An 18,063-nucleotide genomic window follows, 5' to 3' on the forward strand; every position below is an offset into this window, starting at 1 on the left:
GTTTATTCATCTTAAACTCTAATCCGGTTAACAACTACAAATATGTGACACGACCAAGCTAGCATGCACACGCAATAAACACACATGCAGATAGAGACAGAAAAAGTAGAAAAGAGTAAAGGGGAGAAGTTTGAGGCAATATCAGGATTATAATTACAGTCGTTTGAGTTCAATGTGGAGTTTTTGGTTGCCGGTCAGTCCTGCTGTTCACTGGGGCCCTGTTCATGCTTCAACTTGTTTCGATGTTGAAGTCTTTTCTCTGTTGAGATTTACGTGTCTTCCGTGGGTCTGGTGGCTTGGGAGAAAGCGAGAGAAAGAGACAGCCAGGAGAGAGGCTTTCTTGTTCCAGCTTCAGTTGAAAACTGCCTTCTGAATTCAAACTGTGGCTAGTTCAAAAAACTGAACCAGCCAGTTCGTCATCTGAGCAGCTGGTTTAACCAGTCTTGGCTTTGAGGATTGTATCATCTTAGCAGTCCCTGGAATGCTTCAATGTCTGATGATCAAAATTAATTTGGGTCAACTGGACCAGGAAGTAATCCTTTGTCTTCACAAGCACTGTCTCTTAGTTTGCAAATGTCCTCCAGTCAAAGGTCTGGTGATCTCTTTAACAAGTCATTTCTTCACTCCAGCAACAGTTTAAAATCAATGTTCATATCACAAAATGAATATGCCTCATTCTTGGCAGGTGGGGTCTGCATGACAACACCCAGATCCCCCTGTTCCTACACACTCTTTAGAACTGGATCATTAAGCCTATATTGCCTCACCCTTTCCCTTCTGCCAAAATGCATCAACTCACACTTGTCTGTATTAAATTCTATCTGCCTCTTGTCTGCCCATTCTGCTAGCCTATTTCTGTTCTGTTGCTGGTGGTTCATGCCATACCTTCAAGATTGGCATCATCGACAAATTTTGAAATTCAACTCTGTATTCACAGATCCAAGTCATTTATGTCTATCAAAAAAAGCAGTACTCCTATGGCTGAACCTTGAGGAACACCTCTGTGTACCATCCTCCAGTCTGAAAAGCAAACATTTACCATGACTCGCTGTTTTCGGTCCCTGAGCCAATTTTTTATTCAACACTGGCCTTCCTATTCCATGAGCCTCTCTTATGTTAACTAGCCTTTTATGTGGTAGTTTATCAAATGCTTTCTTAAAATTCATACAGACAATATCTACTGCATTCCCTTCATCAACCTTCTCTGTTACTTGCCACGCAAGCCCCCTACCTGCCAACAATGAGGAAAATTAATTTTGCCACATAAACACTGATTTTAAACTATTGATGGTGAAGAAACAACTTGCTTTAAAAAAACAGTTGGAGACTTTGGCTGGAGAGAGACATCAGCATATCAACAAACAAGTACTCCAAAGGACAAAGGAGCTATTCGCTGCTCCAATTAAATCTACAATGGACTTTTGATTAGCAGATGTTGAAGCATTCCAGGTTGACCGCTAAGATGGCCGAATACACAAACAGACATGGTCAGGCCAGTTTAGTCACATGACTGACTGTTGGCGTTTTTTGAATTTGAACTGCAAACAGGGAATTTGAACTCAGAAGGCTGTTAGCTACTGGACTGAGAACATCTCTCTCCTGTCTGCTCTCATCTTGTTCTCACCAACTACGGAAACTATTGAAGACACATGAACCCCAAAAGAGAAAAGTTTCCTGCAGTGAAGAAGATTTAAGAAGAATACTGGGCCTCAATGAAAAGTAAGAGCTGTCTACAATCAAGGACTCTACGGCGAGCTGGAAACACAGAAACAGTAACAAGAAACCCCCTTTTAGAGACTGCCTCAAACCTATCCATTTTATTTTTCTTCTGCTCTTTTCTGTTCCTATTTGCATGTGTGTATCGCATGTGCATGCTAGCATGGGCACGTCATATATCCATAGCCTTCAACTATATTAGAGTTTAAGTTTAAAGTTTAATAAACTTCGCTTTCCTTCTTTAAACCTAAAGAAAACCCGGTACGCTAATTTCTTATAATTGGAAAGCTGTGAACAAGAACCCTGTTACAATAAGACCAGGTGAAATCAGTAAGAGACCCCTAGACACCTTTCACACATAGTTGTAACATACTTCATCAAAAAATTCAATTAGATCAGTTAAGCATGATCTGCCTTTCACAAATCCATGCTGGCTCTCCTTAATTAACTCAAACCTCTCCCAGTTCCTGCTGATTTTTTCCCTGATTATTGTTTCCAAAACCTTACCCACCACTGATCATAAACTAACTGGTCTGTAGTTGCTTGAACTGTCCTTACACCCTTCCTTGAATAGGGTGTCACATTTGCTACTCTCCAATCCACTGGCACCTCCCCATATCCAGGGAATTTTGGAAGGTTATGGCAAGCCCTTCTGCTATCTCCACCTCACTTTCTTCAGCAACCTGGATGCAAGCCATCTGGACCAGGTGACTTATCGAATACTGAAGCATAGTCAGCCTTTCCAGTAACTCTTCAGTCTCAATCTTTACCCTATCCATTGCCTCTACTCTCTCTGCTTCTACCAATAGTTTGTCAGATCCTCTTCCTTAATAAATACTGATGCAAAGTTCTCATTAAGTATTCTATCCTTGCCTGTGCCCCTCAGCAAATAGTACCCTCTTTGTCCCTAATAGACCTCACTCCACCTCTTACTAATGCTTACTATTTGTGTGCCGATAGAAGATTTTTGGGTTTCCTTTCATGTTGACTGCAGTTCTATTCTCATATTTTCTCTTTGCCAGTCTCATTTTCCTCTTTACCTCCCCTCTCAACTTATTGTATTTGGCCTGTTTGCCACTTGAAGAATTCACATGGCATGCATCATACACCCTCTTTTTTTTGTTTCATCATAATCTCTATCTCCCTTGCATTCCAAGGAGCCCTGTTTTTGGTTCCCCTACCTTTCGCCCTTGTTGCAATGTATCTAGCCTTTACCTGAAGCATCTCTTCCTTAAGGATTATCCATTGTTTCATTACAGTTTTGCCAGTCAGTCTTTGGTTCCATTTTATCCTGGCTAGATCCCTTCTCATCACATTCAACTTAGCCCTCTTCCAATCTAGCAATTCTACCTTGTATCATTCCTTGCTTTTTTGCATTACGAGTCTAATCCTTATAATACGATGTTCACTCTTACCCAAGTGCTCCCCCACAGACACTTGGTCCACTTGGCCCACCTCATTACCCAGCACCAGATCCAGCAATGCCTCCTTTCTAGTTGGGTCAAGAACATACTGATCAAGGAAGTTCCCCTGAACACAATCCAGAAATTCCTCCACCTCCTTTCCTTTTATTCTAAAATTATCCCAATCGATATTTGGGTAATGAAAGTCCCACAGTATCACCACTCTATGGCTCTTGCACATCTCTGTGATTTTCCTGCAAATTTGCTCCTGTCTCTCTCTCTCACTATTTGGAGGTTTATAGAATACGCCTAGTAGCGTGATCATACCCTTTTTGCTTCTCAACTCTAACCAAATGGATTCTGTCCTTGCCCCCTCAAGGACATCCCCTCTTTCCAACACTACAAATTCTTCCCTAATCAGTACTGCTACCCTACCTCCCTTTTTTCCTTCTTTATCTTTTCTGAATACTTTATATCCTTGTATAGTAAGCACCTAATCCTCACCATGTTTAAGCCACGTTTCTGTTATTGCCACTACATCATATTCCAATACTGCTATTTGTGCTTGTAGCTCACCAATCTTATTCACTACACTTTGTGTGTTTACATACATGCATTGTAATCCTGTCTTTGCATTTATCATATCCCTTCTCAGTCCACTATCTAATATGGAACTATTTCCTGTTTCCACTATCTAATATGGAACTGTTGAACACTCTGATATTATGCACTTTATCCCTATTTTCTACTTCTATATGCTGTTGCCCATCCCCCTGCCAATTTAGTTTAAACTCTCCCCAACCACACCAGTGAACCTCTCTGCATGGGCATTGATCCCAGTCGGTGTGCAACCTGTCCCTTTTCAATAGTGCCTTCTGTCCCAGAACTGGTCCCACAGTCCCAAGATCTGAAGCCCTCCCTCCTGCACCATGCTTCAAACCATACATTGATCATCTCTATCTTCCTATTTCTACTCTCACTGGCATGTGGCACTGGGTGTAATCCAAGGATTACTCCCTTCAAGGTCCTCCTCTTTAACTTCCTACCTAGCACCTGAAAATCTGACCACAGGACCTCAATACCTGCCCTTGCTATGCTGTCGGTACCAACGTGTACCACAGCTTTTGTCTCACTCCCTTCCCCATTACAAAATATCCTGCACCCTTTCCGTGATATTCTTTACTCTAGTACGAGGGAAGCAACACATCATGCAGGACTCATGATGACTTTTACAGAAATGCTTGTCTGTTCCCGTAACTATGGAATCTCCTATAACACCTACATTTCAACATTTGCTGCTTCCTCCTGTACAGTCCCTTGCCCATTGGTGCCATGGTCTGGACTGCACTCCTTTAGGGTATTGTCACTCCCAGCAGTCTCCAATACTGCTTGCCTGTTTGAGAATGTGGCACACACCGAAAATTCCTGTACCTCCTGCCTCTTCCAAGTCTTCCGGATGGCCATCTAATGAGTATCCTGAACTCTTACTGCCTGTGGGGTGACCATCTCCTGGAATGTATGATCCAGAAAACTCTCCTGCTCCCTGATGCTCCGCAGTGACTCCAGCTTCTCCTCAAACTTGGAAATCCTGAGATCGAGCTGAAGCAGCTGAAGACACTTCCAACACACGTGGTCGCCCAAGACAGTGAAGTGTCCTGGAGTTCCTACATGTCGCAAGAATTGCAAGCAACAGGTTGCAGTTGCCCATCCATGATCTAAAAAAGTCTCCATTCCCTCTTTTAGAATCTATTTGGTACCTTGTTTAATTAATGGCTCTAGACCTGCTCTGTGCTACTACTTTATTAATTCACTCACTGTTATACTGACTCTGATTGAGGTTATTAATTTCCCAGCTTCTAATTTGACAAAATGCCCCAGTTCAGAGAGAGAAGAGGCAAAATACTCAGCAACCAATCAATCAATCACCCACTTTCCTGTGATGTCACTTCTTGATTTTTTTTGTCCTTGGTTTCCTCTCACAGTGCTCCCTCTCTCCCTTTCACTGTTCCCGCAGTGCTCCCTCCTTCTCTATCTCTCTGTGCAGCTGCTTCATCCCCGCTGTGCTCTCGGACTGTCCGCGCTCTTCTGTGTTCTGTCTATATCTGTTTATTTCTGCTGCAATCTTATTTCAGCATCCAGGTTCTAATTTATTGATCCTCTACCTTTCAACGACAGTTACCAGATGATCAACATTACCACTGGACTCCTTCTGGTGTATGCTATGTAATTGCATCAGTGGCGCAGACAGAGGGTGTTCAGAGTGTCAAAGCACACTCCAAGCTTTCTTTTTTTTTAAAAAAAACGAACTACTCCTTCTTTCAAAAGAACATGACTTTCATCACTTGATGGAGCACAGAAACAACAGATGTTCTTCAATAGCTAGGTGGCTCCACAGTTCCACCACCAAAAACTGATTAGCTCTATGTCCAAATATACTGAATAGCAAAGCAATTGATAGACCAGTGATTTGGCCTTTGTGCTTCAGGGTTTCTTTCCAACAGTACTGTTTTCTCTTTTCATTTGAATTGTTAGATTGATGGAAATAATAATGTTACAGTTTGAACCTTAGTGAAGTCCTTATTTGAAAAATTGAACTTTCAAAGTAGTTTTGTTTACTCTGGCAAGTTCATATCCCAGAATGTCTATACCCACAAAATATCCTGTATCTGCCATTGCTACCCTTGACTGAGATGAGGAATACATCATGTGGAGAAGGAAGAATGACCACGGACACGAACCGACAACCCACCATTTTAATGAATAGAGAACGTCACCAATGCATAACCTGAAATCATACCAACGCATAACCTGAAATCATACCAACGCATAACCTGAAAGGATGTCTCTGAACGGACAGGGGGCATTCTGAAGGGGGAGGGTGAACAGCCAGAGGTTGTGGTACACATCGGTACCAACAACATAGGCAGGAAGAGTGATGAGGTTCTGCAGGGGGAGTTTAGGGAGTTAGGAAGAAAATTAAAAAACAGGACCTCCAGGGTTGTAATCTCGGGATTACTCCCTGTGCCATGTGCCAGTGAGGCGAGAACTAGGAAGATAGTGCAGCTAAACACGTGGCTGAACACTTCTTCTTCTTTGACCTCCTTATCTCGAGAGACTATGGGTAAGCGCCTGGAGGTGGTCAGTGGTGTGTGGAGCAGCGCCTGGAGTGGCTATAAAGGCCAATTCTAGAGTGACAGGCTCTTCCACAGGTGCTGCAGAAAAATTTGTTTGTCGGGGCTGTTACACAGTTGGCTCTCCCCTTGCGCCTCTGTCTTTTTTCCTGCCAACTGTTAAGTCTCTTCAACTCGCCACACTTTAGCCCCGCCTTTATGGCTGCCCGTTAGCTCTGGCGAACGCTGGAAACTGACTCCCACGACTTGTGATCAATGTCACAGGACTTCATGTCGCGTTTGCAGACGTCTTTAAAGCGGAGACATGGATGGCTGGTGGGTCTGATACCAGTGGCGAGCTCGCTGTACAATGTTTCTTTGGGGATCCTGCCATCTTCCATGCGGCTCACCTGGCCCAGCCATCTCAAGCGCCGCTGACTCAGTAGTGTGTATAAGCTGGGGATGTTGGCCACCTCGAGGACTTCTGTGTTGGAGATACGGTCCTGCCACCTGATGCCAAGTATTCTCCGGAGGCAGCGAAGCTGGAATGAATTGAGACGTCGCTCTTGGCTGACATACGTTGTCCAGGCCTCGCTGTCATAGAGCAAGGTACTGAGGACACAGGCTTGATAGACTCGGACTTTTGTGTTCCGTGTCAGTGCGCCATTTTCCCACACTCTCTTGGCCAGTCTGGGCATAGCAGTGGAAGCCTTTCCCATGCGCTTGTAGATTTCAGCATCTAGAGACAGGTTACTGGTGATAGTTGAGCCTAGGTAGGTGAACTCTTGAACCACTTCCAGAGCGTGGTCACCAATATTGATGGACGGAGCATTTCTGACATCCTGTCCCATGCTGTTCATTTTCTTGAGGCTGATGGTTAGGCCAAATTCGTTGCAGACGAATAGGAAGATAGTGCAGCGAAACACGTGGCTGAACAGCTGGTGTAGAATGGAGGGTTTCAGATATCTGGATCCTTGGGATCTCTTCAGGGACAGATGGGACCTGTACAAGAAGGATGGGTTGCATCGAAACTGGAGGGGCACAAATATCCTGGCTGCGAGGTTTGCGAGAGTCACTCGGGGGGTTTAACTAGTGTGACAGGGGGATAGGAACCAGAGCAGTAGGACAGCAAGTGAAATAAATGAAGGGGAACTAGTAAATAAAGCCAGTGAGACTAAGAGGAAGAGCAGGCAGGGAGATGTTGCGGAGAACAGCGGGACTGGTGGTCTGAAGTGCATTTGTTTCAATGCAAGAAGTATAACAGTTAAGGCAGATGAACTTAGAGCTTGGATTAGTACTTGGAACTATGATGTTGTTGCTATTACAGAGACTTGGTTGAGAGAAGGACAGGATTGGCAGCTGAATGTTCCAGGATTTAGAAGCTTCAGGCAGGATAAAGAGGGATGTAAAAGGGGTGGGGGAGTTGCATTACTGGTGAAGGAGAATATCACTGCTGTACTGTGGGAGGACACCTCAGAGGGGTCATGCAGCGAGGCAATATGGGTGGAGCTCAGGAATAGGAAGGGTGCAGTCACGATGTTGGGGGTTTACTACAGGCCTCCCAACAGCCAGCGGGAGGTATAGCAGCAGATATGTAGATAGCTTTTGGAAAGATGTAAAGGTAACAGGGTTGTAGTGGTGGGTGATTTTAACTTCCCCTATATTGACTGGGACTCACTTAGTGCTAGGGGCTTGGATGGGGCAGAATTTGTAAGGAGCATCCAGGAGGGCTTCTTGAAACAATACGTATAGAGTCCAACTAGGGATGGGGCCATACTGGACCTGATATTAGGGAATGAGCCCGGCCAGGTGGTCGAAGTTTCAGTGGAGGAGCATTTCAGGAACAGTGACCATAATTCCATAAGTTTTAAGGTACTTGTGAATAAGGATAAAAGTAGTCCTCGGGTGAAGGTGCTAAAATGGGGGAAGTCTACTTACAACAATATTTGGCAGGAACTGAAGAATTTAGATTGGAGGTGGCTGTTTGAGGGTAAAGCAACATCTGACATGTGGGAGTCTTTCAAACGTCAGTTGATTAGAATCCAGGACTAGCATGTTCCTGCGAGGAAGAAGGATACGTTTGGCAAGTTTCGGGAACCTTGGATAACGCGGGATATTGTGTCAAGAAGAAAAAGGAAGCATTCGTAAGGCCTGGAAGACTAGGAACAGATGAAGCACTTGAGGAATATAAAGACAGTAGGAAGGAACTTAAGCAAGGAGTCAGGAGGGCTAAAAGGGTCATGAAAAGTCATTGGCAAACAGGATTAAGGAAAATCCCAAGGCTTTTTATACTTATATATAGAGCAAGAGGGTAACCAGGGAAAGGGTTGGCCCACTCAAGGACAGAGAAGGGAATCTATGTGTGGAGCCACAGGAAATGGGCGAGGTACTAAATGAGTACTTTGCATCAGTATTCACCAAGGAGAAGGACTTGGTGGATGATGAGCATAGGGAAGGGAGTGTAGATGGTCTCAGTCATCTCATTATCAAAAAGGAGGAGGTGTTGGGTGTCTTGCAAAGCATTAAGGTAGATAAGTCCCCAGGGCCTGATGGGATCTACCCCAGAATACTGAGAGATGCAAGGGAAGAAATTGCTGAGGCCTTGACAGAAATCTTTGCATCCTCATTGGCTACAGGTGAGGTCCCAGAGGACTGGAGAATAGCCAATGTTGTTCCTTTGTTTAAGAAGGGTAGCAAGGATAATCCAGGAAATTATCGGCCGGTGAGCCCTACGTCAGTGGTAGGGAAATTATTAGAGAGGATTCTTCGGGACAGGATTTACTCCCATTTGGAAACAAATGGACTTATTAGCGAGAGGCAGCATGGTTTTGTGAACGGGAGGTCGTGTCTCACTAATTTGATTTAGTTTTTTGAGGAAGTAACAAAGATGATTGATGAAGGAAGGGCAGTGGATGTTATCTATATGGACTTCAGTAAAGCCTTTGACAAGGTCCCTCATGGCAGACTGATACAAAAGGTGAAATTACATGGGATCAGAGGGGAGCTGGCAAGATGGATACAGAACTGGCTCGGTCATAGGAGACAGAGGGTAGCAGTGGAAGGGTGCTTTTCTGAATGGAGGGATGTGACTAGTGGTGTTCTGCAGGGATCAGTGCTGGGACCTTTGCTGTTTGTAGTATATATAAATGATTTGGAGGAAAATGTAGCTGGTCTGTTTAGTAAGTTTGTGGACGACACAAAGGTTGGTGGAGTTGCGGACAGTGATGAGGATTGTCAGAGGATACAGCAGGATATAGATCGGTTAGAGACTTGGGCGGAGAAATGGCAGATGGAGTTTAATCTGGACAAATGTGAGGTAATGCATTTTGGAAGGTCTAATGCAGGTGGGATGTATACAGTAAATGGCAGAACCTATAGGGGTATTGACAGGCAGAGAGATCTGGGCGTACATGTCCACAGGTCACTGAAAGTGGCAACGCAGGTGGATAAGGTAGTCAAGAAGGCATACGGCATCCTTGCCTTCATTGGTCGGGGCATAGAGTATAAAAATAGGCAAGTCATGCTGCAGCTGTACAGAACTTTAGTTAGGCCACACTTAGAATATTGCGTGCAATGCTGGTCGCCACACTACCAGAAGGACGTGGAGGCTTTGGAGAGGGTACAGAAGAGGTTTACCAGGATGTTGCCTGGTCTGGAGGGCATTAGCTGTGCGGAGAGGTTGGATAAACTCGGATTTTTTTCACTGGAACGAAGGAGGTGGAGGGGTGACATGATAGAGGTTTACAAAGTTATAAGCAGCATGGACAGAGTGGATCGTCAGAAGCTTTTTCCCAGGGTGTAAGAGTCAGTTACTAGGGGACATAGGTTTAAGGTGAGAGGGGCAAAGTTTAGAGGGGATGTGTGAGGCAAGTTCTTTACACAGAGGGTGGTGAGTGCCTGGAACTTGTTGCCGGGGGAGGTGGTGAAAGCAGGTACCATAGAGACGTTTAAGAGGCATCTTGACAAATACATGAATAGGATGGGAATAGAGGGATACGAACCCCGGAAGTGCAGAAGGTTTTAGTTTAGGCAGGCATCAAGATCGGTGCAGGCTTGGAGGTCCGAATGGCCTGTTCCTGTGCTGTACTGTTCTTTGTTCTTTGTTCATACTGCCAAAGACAATGGTACCTTATTGGCAAAAACAAAATGCAGTAAGCAATCTGTTGCATGCTTGCCTGGAAAACAGGAATTTTTTTTCCCCCTTTTATTTCTCACTGAAGTTGTACCCAGAAATGTTTTATTAAAGGCTGCGTCTTTCACAACCAGCAAAGCTTTAAAAGCTTTTCCAAAGCTTCCTAGTTAAAAGTCTGGATCTGGATTAGGGACTGAGAAAATGCTCTGCACCTTTCAAATGGAGTTCAGCACCACTGCCTTCAAGGACACTTCCTTTTGATCCATTCTGGTCATGTCATTCCACAGATATTGTAAAATGCCATGATTCCTGCACTTATAATACAGGAGTTCTGCAGTTATTTGAATAATACCAAAGGCCTTTGTTAAGGAGTTTAAATTAATCAAGTTTGAATGAAAAATATATGGCTTCACCTCCCTCCATGTTCGTCGGATTTGCCAGCAGCAAAGCAAAAGGTCTGTTAACCATTAGCAAACTCAGAACTTGATCAAGCTTGAATCAAGTGCTCTCTAGATAGTATGAAGCTTCCTTTCTGTTTGTGCTGCTGGCTACAGATCACTATTCAGTAAAACGCCACAATTCTGCACTTTTGAGGGTAAAATTGATGCCGTTCATCTTCAGTTTCAAAAAAAAGTTAAAGCAGTGGCAACTAAATGACAAACAAACATTGAGATTAACAAGAAGATAGTGCCATTCATACTGCCTGCCCCGCCCCACCCCCGGAAAACTTGCTCTATGAAGTCAAAATCATTTCCTGATTTTACAACATACATATCTCATTCAAAAAACATGCCCAATGAAACAACCATGACAATTTTCTGGTCCTTTACTGACATTGCAACTTAAGACACTTTTTCTAAATGACAATCATTCAAATAGAGATTTGTAATCTCTGAGCAACTGATCTTTGCTTTTTGCCACACTGGTTTGTCATTGGTCACTATCTATAATCCAGAAAGCATGGTCATTAAGGATAGAACTGAAGCCAATCTTTGCACACTTTTATAGGCTTTTATTTACAGAGATGTACATTATAACCATGCACCTGATAACTCAAACACCACAGTTTCAGTCTGTTCCGAAACCCTAATTTTGTGGCGGGGGTGGGGGGGGCGGGGCAATGCCTTGGGGGTTTGGCAGTGAAGGAAACTACTCCTAATTTCCTCAACCGCTCAGTTATAGAGTGTAAGCCTAATTGCGCCCAGACAATTAATTTAAAACTTGGACTATTTATCAATCTTTGCAATAATGTTACACAATTACAGAGGTTAATAAAATGATACAACATTGAAAGAGACCAATTAGCCCAGCATGCCTGTTCCAGACATATTTGTTTTAGTTATTTTGTGGGTGAAAGTTACCTTCACCAGGTATGTTTTCACTTCTTTGGCCCCTTTTTCTACTTCTGTGTCACTGACTGCTATGAACCAAGCTAGTGACTGCTGGATTATCTGGTCTCAATACATGATGGGGTGGGGTGGGGGGGGGGGAGCGGGGTCCGAGGACCAAACATGTCTTACAACTCTGTGATGTAGTCCACTGATGCTTGACGACATTGCAACACTATTTCATCTGCTCAGAAAAGTCTTTTCATTTCAAATTTTTAGATAGTTATTTTTTTGAAGTATCAGGGACTGCAGCTCCACACCTATCCCTACTCTGTAATTAACTATTAAAATTCTACAATTCATGATGCAATGGCTTCCATAGCATGTTCATGCAATAACATGAGCAAGATTTTTCTTTCTTTCATAGTTCTGCATAAGGCATGACATACTAATCTTAGCCATGCTATTAGAGATGGAGAATGGAGTTCCATTAAGTTTTCCCAGGGAATGATGAGGAGATGCCAAGTTAAATCTATTCCATTGCTCGATTGCTTCCATTTGCCAGTTAGTGTGACTGGCATTAGCAGACACTCCCTCCAGCCTCCTTCTCCCCGAAACAGGCAACCAAAATGGATAAACTATGGTTTAAAAAGAACATTGAGAGACAAAGTTGACAACAGCCTCAAATGCTCTTGTAATGCACCTTCAAACTTCAAGGAACAGGCCACACCAGCAAAAAGGTTCAATAATCCAACACTGATGATTATTGTTAAGTGGGTGAGTGTGGTGTCAGCTGCCTCTTGAGAAAGCAATCATATCTTATTGCAAGCTCAGAAAGCAGAAGTGCTTGTACTGCAGGTTTGAGACAGGATGTCTGGGAGACTTTTGCTGACTACCGTTCAGAGCTCTTAAATTGGTGTCTTTGGTGGCTTTTATAGTAAACCTGTAATAGAAGAGCAGAAATCTAATGGAGTCTTTAAACAGCAAAGATAAGAAGTAAAGCTCAGAGACAATCTTTTATTAACAACATTGTCCAGGTCAGCTGCAGACTCCGATAAATAGGTTATAAGTCAGTTAAATGGGCTGAATTTTACAGACCCCCCCCCCCCCCCCCTCCACTAATGTCAGGGGACATGGCAGGGGAGGGCCGGAAAATGCCCTCCGGGAGAGGGTTGCCATGCACCCCGGCACCGGGAAGGCCCTGCTCGATATTGCCGGTGGCAGCAAGGCCTCGTGGCGACCCCCACCCACCGCTCGGTGACGGCAGATCGCCATTGTTTTCACTCGCAGCCACTTTTAGCAGCAGGACTATAAATTTCAACCCATTTCAGTCTAATTTTTTTTTTAAACCAAGAACAAAAGTTCAGACTTAAAATAGTGAATCTGACAAATCAAACAGCTTTTGCTCATAATCCCATTATAGGTATTAAATATTGGATTCCAAGAGACAGTTAACTGCACAAGGTGACAATCTAAAAGTGTGCAGGCGAGTGTCAATCATGTAGGCTGCAGGAACCTGCTGTTGGAGGGGAAAGGATTTGTGAACAGAAATCCCCATCTGACTGTATCATGGTACATGTACATGCAATGCAACTTTGCTTTGTTGATGAACAATCAAAATCTTTCCATGTTTCAGATTCTAAAATTCATTCGGTCACAAGTCTGTAATCACAGGCCCGGAGGAGGTGGGTTCGAGGGTGAGTGGGGTGGGAAAGTCCTGGAAATTGAGCTTCAGACAGGATCCTGATGTGATCCCGCCCTCTTCCGGCTTTCCCCGCCTGGAATTGAAGGTGAGTGGGGAATTCAAACCACATGAGCGATGTAAGTGCTGAATTTGATTATGAAAAACAACCCAAATTAGTGCCAGAAAAAAAGCCAGTGTGAATTGTGGGAAAAACAGGATGGCCGCCGCCACAGCAATGAAAGCGCAGTTCCAGCCCATGATGAATTCGGGAGGCTGACAATATCTTGGAGGCATTTGAAAAGTTTAAGCTAAATGCAAATTGACATTCAGTAGTTTTCTGAAAGGCACTAGTGAAGAGGAAAAGGTCAATGACATCCTTTTGTGGACAGGAGAGAAATGATTAGATCTTTTCAATAGTTGACTGAGGATGATAGTAAAACCCAGACAAGATTTTTGAGAAAGTCAGCACAAATCTTCAGCCAAAGCCAAACCATCGGATCCACCATTATGAATTTCTTCATGAGAATGAGAAGTGTAGCCAGCAAGTGTAAATGCAAGGACGCAGATGAAAGGCTGGTAGATCAGCTCATTTTGGGATTTGCACATCCTGATGTACAAAGAACTTTAAGTGGGAAGGTCAAGCTTACAATATCTCAGGGTGTAGACACTGCCAGAGCACATGAAGCCATGAGTAAAGGAATTAACAGAGGCAGAGCAACAGGGAAAATGAGAAATAAAAGAAACCAAAACATCCATGCCCTAGAAGATGACTGGGAGTTTGAGAACACAACAGACATAGGAGCCATAGACCTACACAAAATGTCTGGATGCGAAGTTTCTCAAAGAAAATAAATTTACACAACCATACAGATCAGGAAGAAGGTGCAAGGTAAACCCACAACCATAAACTTGAAGCTGAAGCTTGATACTGGAGCGCAGGGTATCATCAACCTGCTCAGACAATACCAGAAGATCTTTCCTGAAAATTTGAAACAGAGTGGTTAACCAAAGAAGATGCTCTGAAACTAAGCAACGTCATGCTGACGGGACATGGTAGAACTGAGATTCAACAGCTGGGAATGAGCCACATCAGAGGGACACACAAAGGAAAAGCTGTTAACTGCATGTTCTACGTCCTTGAAACAGATGTTCCAGCTATCTTGGGGTTGAGCAGTTGTGAAGGGCTGCAGCTGATCTCGGTAAACCATGAGATGAAGGAGGCATCAATGAAGGTTGAAGGTAGCACATGCATTGAAAAGTGCCCTCCAATCAGAAGCAAAGAAGTTCTGGTCCAAATGTATCCAGAATGCTTTGATGAGACGGTTGGATGCTTTGAAGATTTTGCATATCACATCATCATTGACCCAGAGGAGAAACCAGTGATTCATCCCCCATGTAATGTACTAATAGAGCTAAAAGAGGAATGCTTGAAAGAGAACTCAAAAAGCTAGAAGAAAGTAAAATGATTGCCAGAGTCAATTCCATCATGGTGAGAAAGAAGCCAAATGGATGGCTAGCAATTTCCATGGGTCCCAAAGATTTTAACCAAGCATCAAAGAGGAATCCTGACCCTACACCAACACTGAAAGAGCTCATGCCAGCAGTGACAGGGGCAAATGTTTTCAGCAAGCTTGATGCTAGAAAAGGCTAATCTTAGAGCCAGATCAGATGTGTACTGGATAGGCATCTATAAAGACATTGATAATATGGTATCTATATGAGTGTATACCAAAAGTATAGAAACGCACAGCAGAAAGAGATGATGGCTAGTGAGGTACCACTCAGACCATGGTAAACTGTAGGAGCCGACTTATTCACGCACAACCCAGAATGGTATCTTATAATAGCAGACTATTACTCAAAGTTCCCATTCAACAGAAAAGTATGTGATGAAAACCACACCTGCCAGATGGAAAAATATTAATTTTGTCATATGGAACATTGTTTGAACGCTTACTGGTCATTGAAAGTAACTTGTTTTAAAAAGACCACAGAACAGTGGCTGAAAACATGGCTGCATTCTAAAAGACAATTGCATGGAGAGACAATGGGAGTACTCTCTGATCCAATTAGCCAGATGGGTTTTGTCAATAGTGAGGATCAAAAGACATTGCCAGTCACTGTGCAAGAGCCACCATTCCACCCTCCCCACCGCTCCCCACCACCCCCCCCCCCCCCCCCCCCTCCCCAGTGACAGTGCCTGGTAAACTTGGAGGAATCCACAAATATCGCAGGAGAGGCTGTTTCAAACAGAGAGCTAGTCACATGACTAACCTGCTGGCCAACCTGGAGTTAATTGAATTGTGCCAAGAGCAGGTTTTGGAAGAGATTGCAAGTGAACTTCAAGAAGAGAGCACATCTCGCTCTTTCTCTCTCTCTCTCTCTCTCTCTCTCACGCAAAGTTCCAAGCACCCACGTATGTAACTTAAACCTCAATATAGAAGACCAGCAAAACAAGTTGGAAAGTATGCACTGGGCCCCAACAAGAAGTTCAAGACTTAACTTCAATCAAAGACTTTACATCCAACACAAAACCAGTAACTGAATTTCCATCTACTACTTCAAACCTCCCCCCCCCCGCCCACTTTTAATTATTTTTCCACCTGTGTCTCTATTTACATGTATGCTTATCGTGTATGCATGTGAGCATGATCACGTCATATAGTTTTAACTGAGTTAGAATTTAAAGGTTAATAAACTTACAACTTTCTTGTTTCAATCTGAGAAAACCTGTCTGCTTGATTTCTTTGCAATCACAATTAGAGAACAGTGAACAAGGACTCACTGAGGGGAAACTTAAAACTTGTTTTTAAAAGTTAAACCCTGTTCCGGCCAAACCAGGAAAAGGCTGAGAAGGGAGACCTAGACCCCTTTCTCACCTGGTCATAACAAGTAAAAGATTTGAGAGCTACATCAGTCACCACAGCAGTGCAAGTTCTGTTTACTGAGCAAGGCATTCCAGATAGGGTGATATGTGATAATGGAACCCAACTCATCTCCAGAGACTTCAAGGAGTTTTCTGAACAGTATGGATTCAATGTCATAACCCCCATCACCACAATACCCAAGGGGACACCACAAAGGGTCAAAAGGACCCTCATAAAATGTTGAGAGACAAAGGAAGACCCAAACCTTGCCTGATTGTCACTCCAAACTATACCTTTCAAGGCCAACATGAAATCACCTGCTGAGCTATTGAATGGCAGAAAATATAAGACAACTCTACCAAGCAAGATACATCTTCCAAACGTCACAAATAGATGAAAACCCCCTGTAAATTGTGTTTGACCCAGCATTTGTGTATTAATGTCAACCACCATTTTATACATCAAATTTAAGTTTTTACTTCTATATTCCGATTGTCAAAATGGAGGCGAAAGATCAAGTGGGACTGCAACTTGAAAAGGGCCTAATTTTAGGACCCAGGAAACCCCTATCCAACTGCCTGGACTTGAAATTGTAACATTTTGATGGTACAGCCTGTTTTCAATCCACAGTTGCCTTTGATTCAGATTAGCCCAGCTGCCTGAACCTGCACACCTCTCTCTAAGACACAGTCTGCAGAAAGCCAGAAAATTAAAGAAGACACAGACTGCAAACAGCAAAGAAAATTAAAAACACAGTCTACAAAAATAGCAAAATACCCTGCTTTCTGCTAGCTTCCTCTCCACCTAAAAAAGAGGTGACTTCAGCAAAATCAAGCTACCTCCATTTATATCTGAGAGTGCAAAGAAGAAGAGATTTGTAACAGAAGAGATATTTCTAACAGCTCCTCTCCCTATTTGGCATTTCTGATCGGTGATCTCCAATTCTTGGACTCTTTTTGATAATTTTAACGGACACTCGTTTTGACTAAAATTCATGTTAATTTATAATTCTATTTCGTAAATGTCCTTGCCTTATTATGGCTTTAACCTTTCCCTGAATGTTTGTATGTATGCATGGTGAAGTTAAACCCCTTCTCGAGTTTTAGAGTGTGTAAATAAACCCTAATTATTTATTTTAACTCTGACGTCAGTGTTGTTGTTGCAGCCATTTATTATCAGGGTTTAAGGGAGGGAAAAAAATTCAATCACTAATCTATTTACGGATAGGTGGTTGGAAAAACAGGGAAATTTGTTCAGAGCAAAAAAAAGATTAACTATCTGTTCGTAACACAAACGAGAATGAGAAAGTAAGATGACAAATCACTGATGCACAGGTAGAAGGAAGTTAGCACTTCAACAAACCTGGTAAATCATTGTCTGAGTTGTGGAGAGCCGATAAATTGTGCATGAATTGGATCCAATCTAGAAAACCTGGAACCCAGAAAAAGTTGTTGGTGAAGCTGAGACTTCAAGATCACACACATCATCAAGACTGATACCGGTAAGCAGATGAGAAGGAACAGAGTCCATATTCGGCCTGCACCAGAACTGGTAAAGCACAGGAGGTCATCAGCAAGATCAACGGCAAGCGACACCACATCAACAATGTCAGAAACATCAAGCACAATTTCTACAACATCAGCAGCAACACGTATATCACTGCCAGTACAGCACACAAACTCATGCTAGACAGGGATAATTAAAACATATCCACGAGATGGAGACACAATATCTTACCATGAGAATGATATCATGAACAAAGTGTTCCGAATTATAAGTTTAATTGTAAAAGTTGATCATAAATTTTCTTTAGTTTAGCCAAA

The sequence above is a fragment of the Heterodontus francisci genome, chromosome 32 (genome assembly GCF_036365525.1).
Source record: "Heterodontus francisci isolate sHetFra1 chromosome 32, sHetFra1.hap1, whole genome shotgun sequence".
NCBI classification, from domain to species: Eukaryota; Metazoa; Chordata; class Chondrichthyes; order Heterodontiformes; family Heterodontidae; genus Heterodontus; species Heterodontus francisci.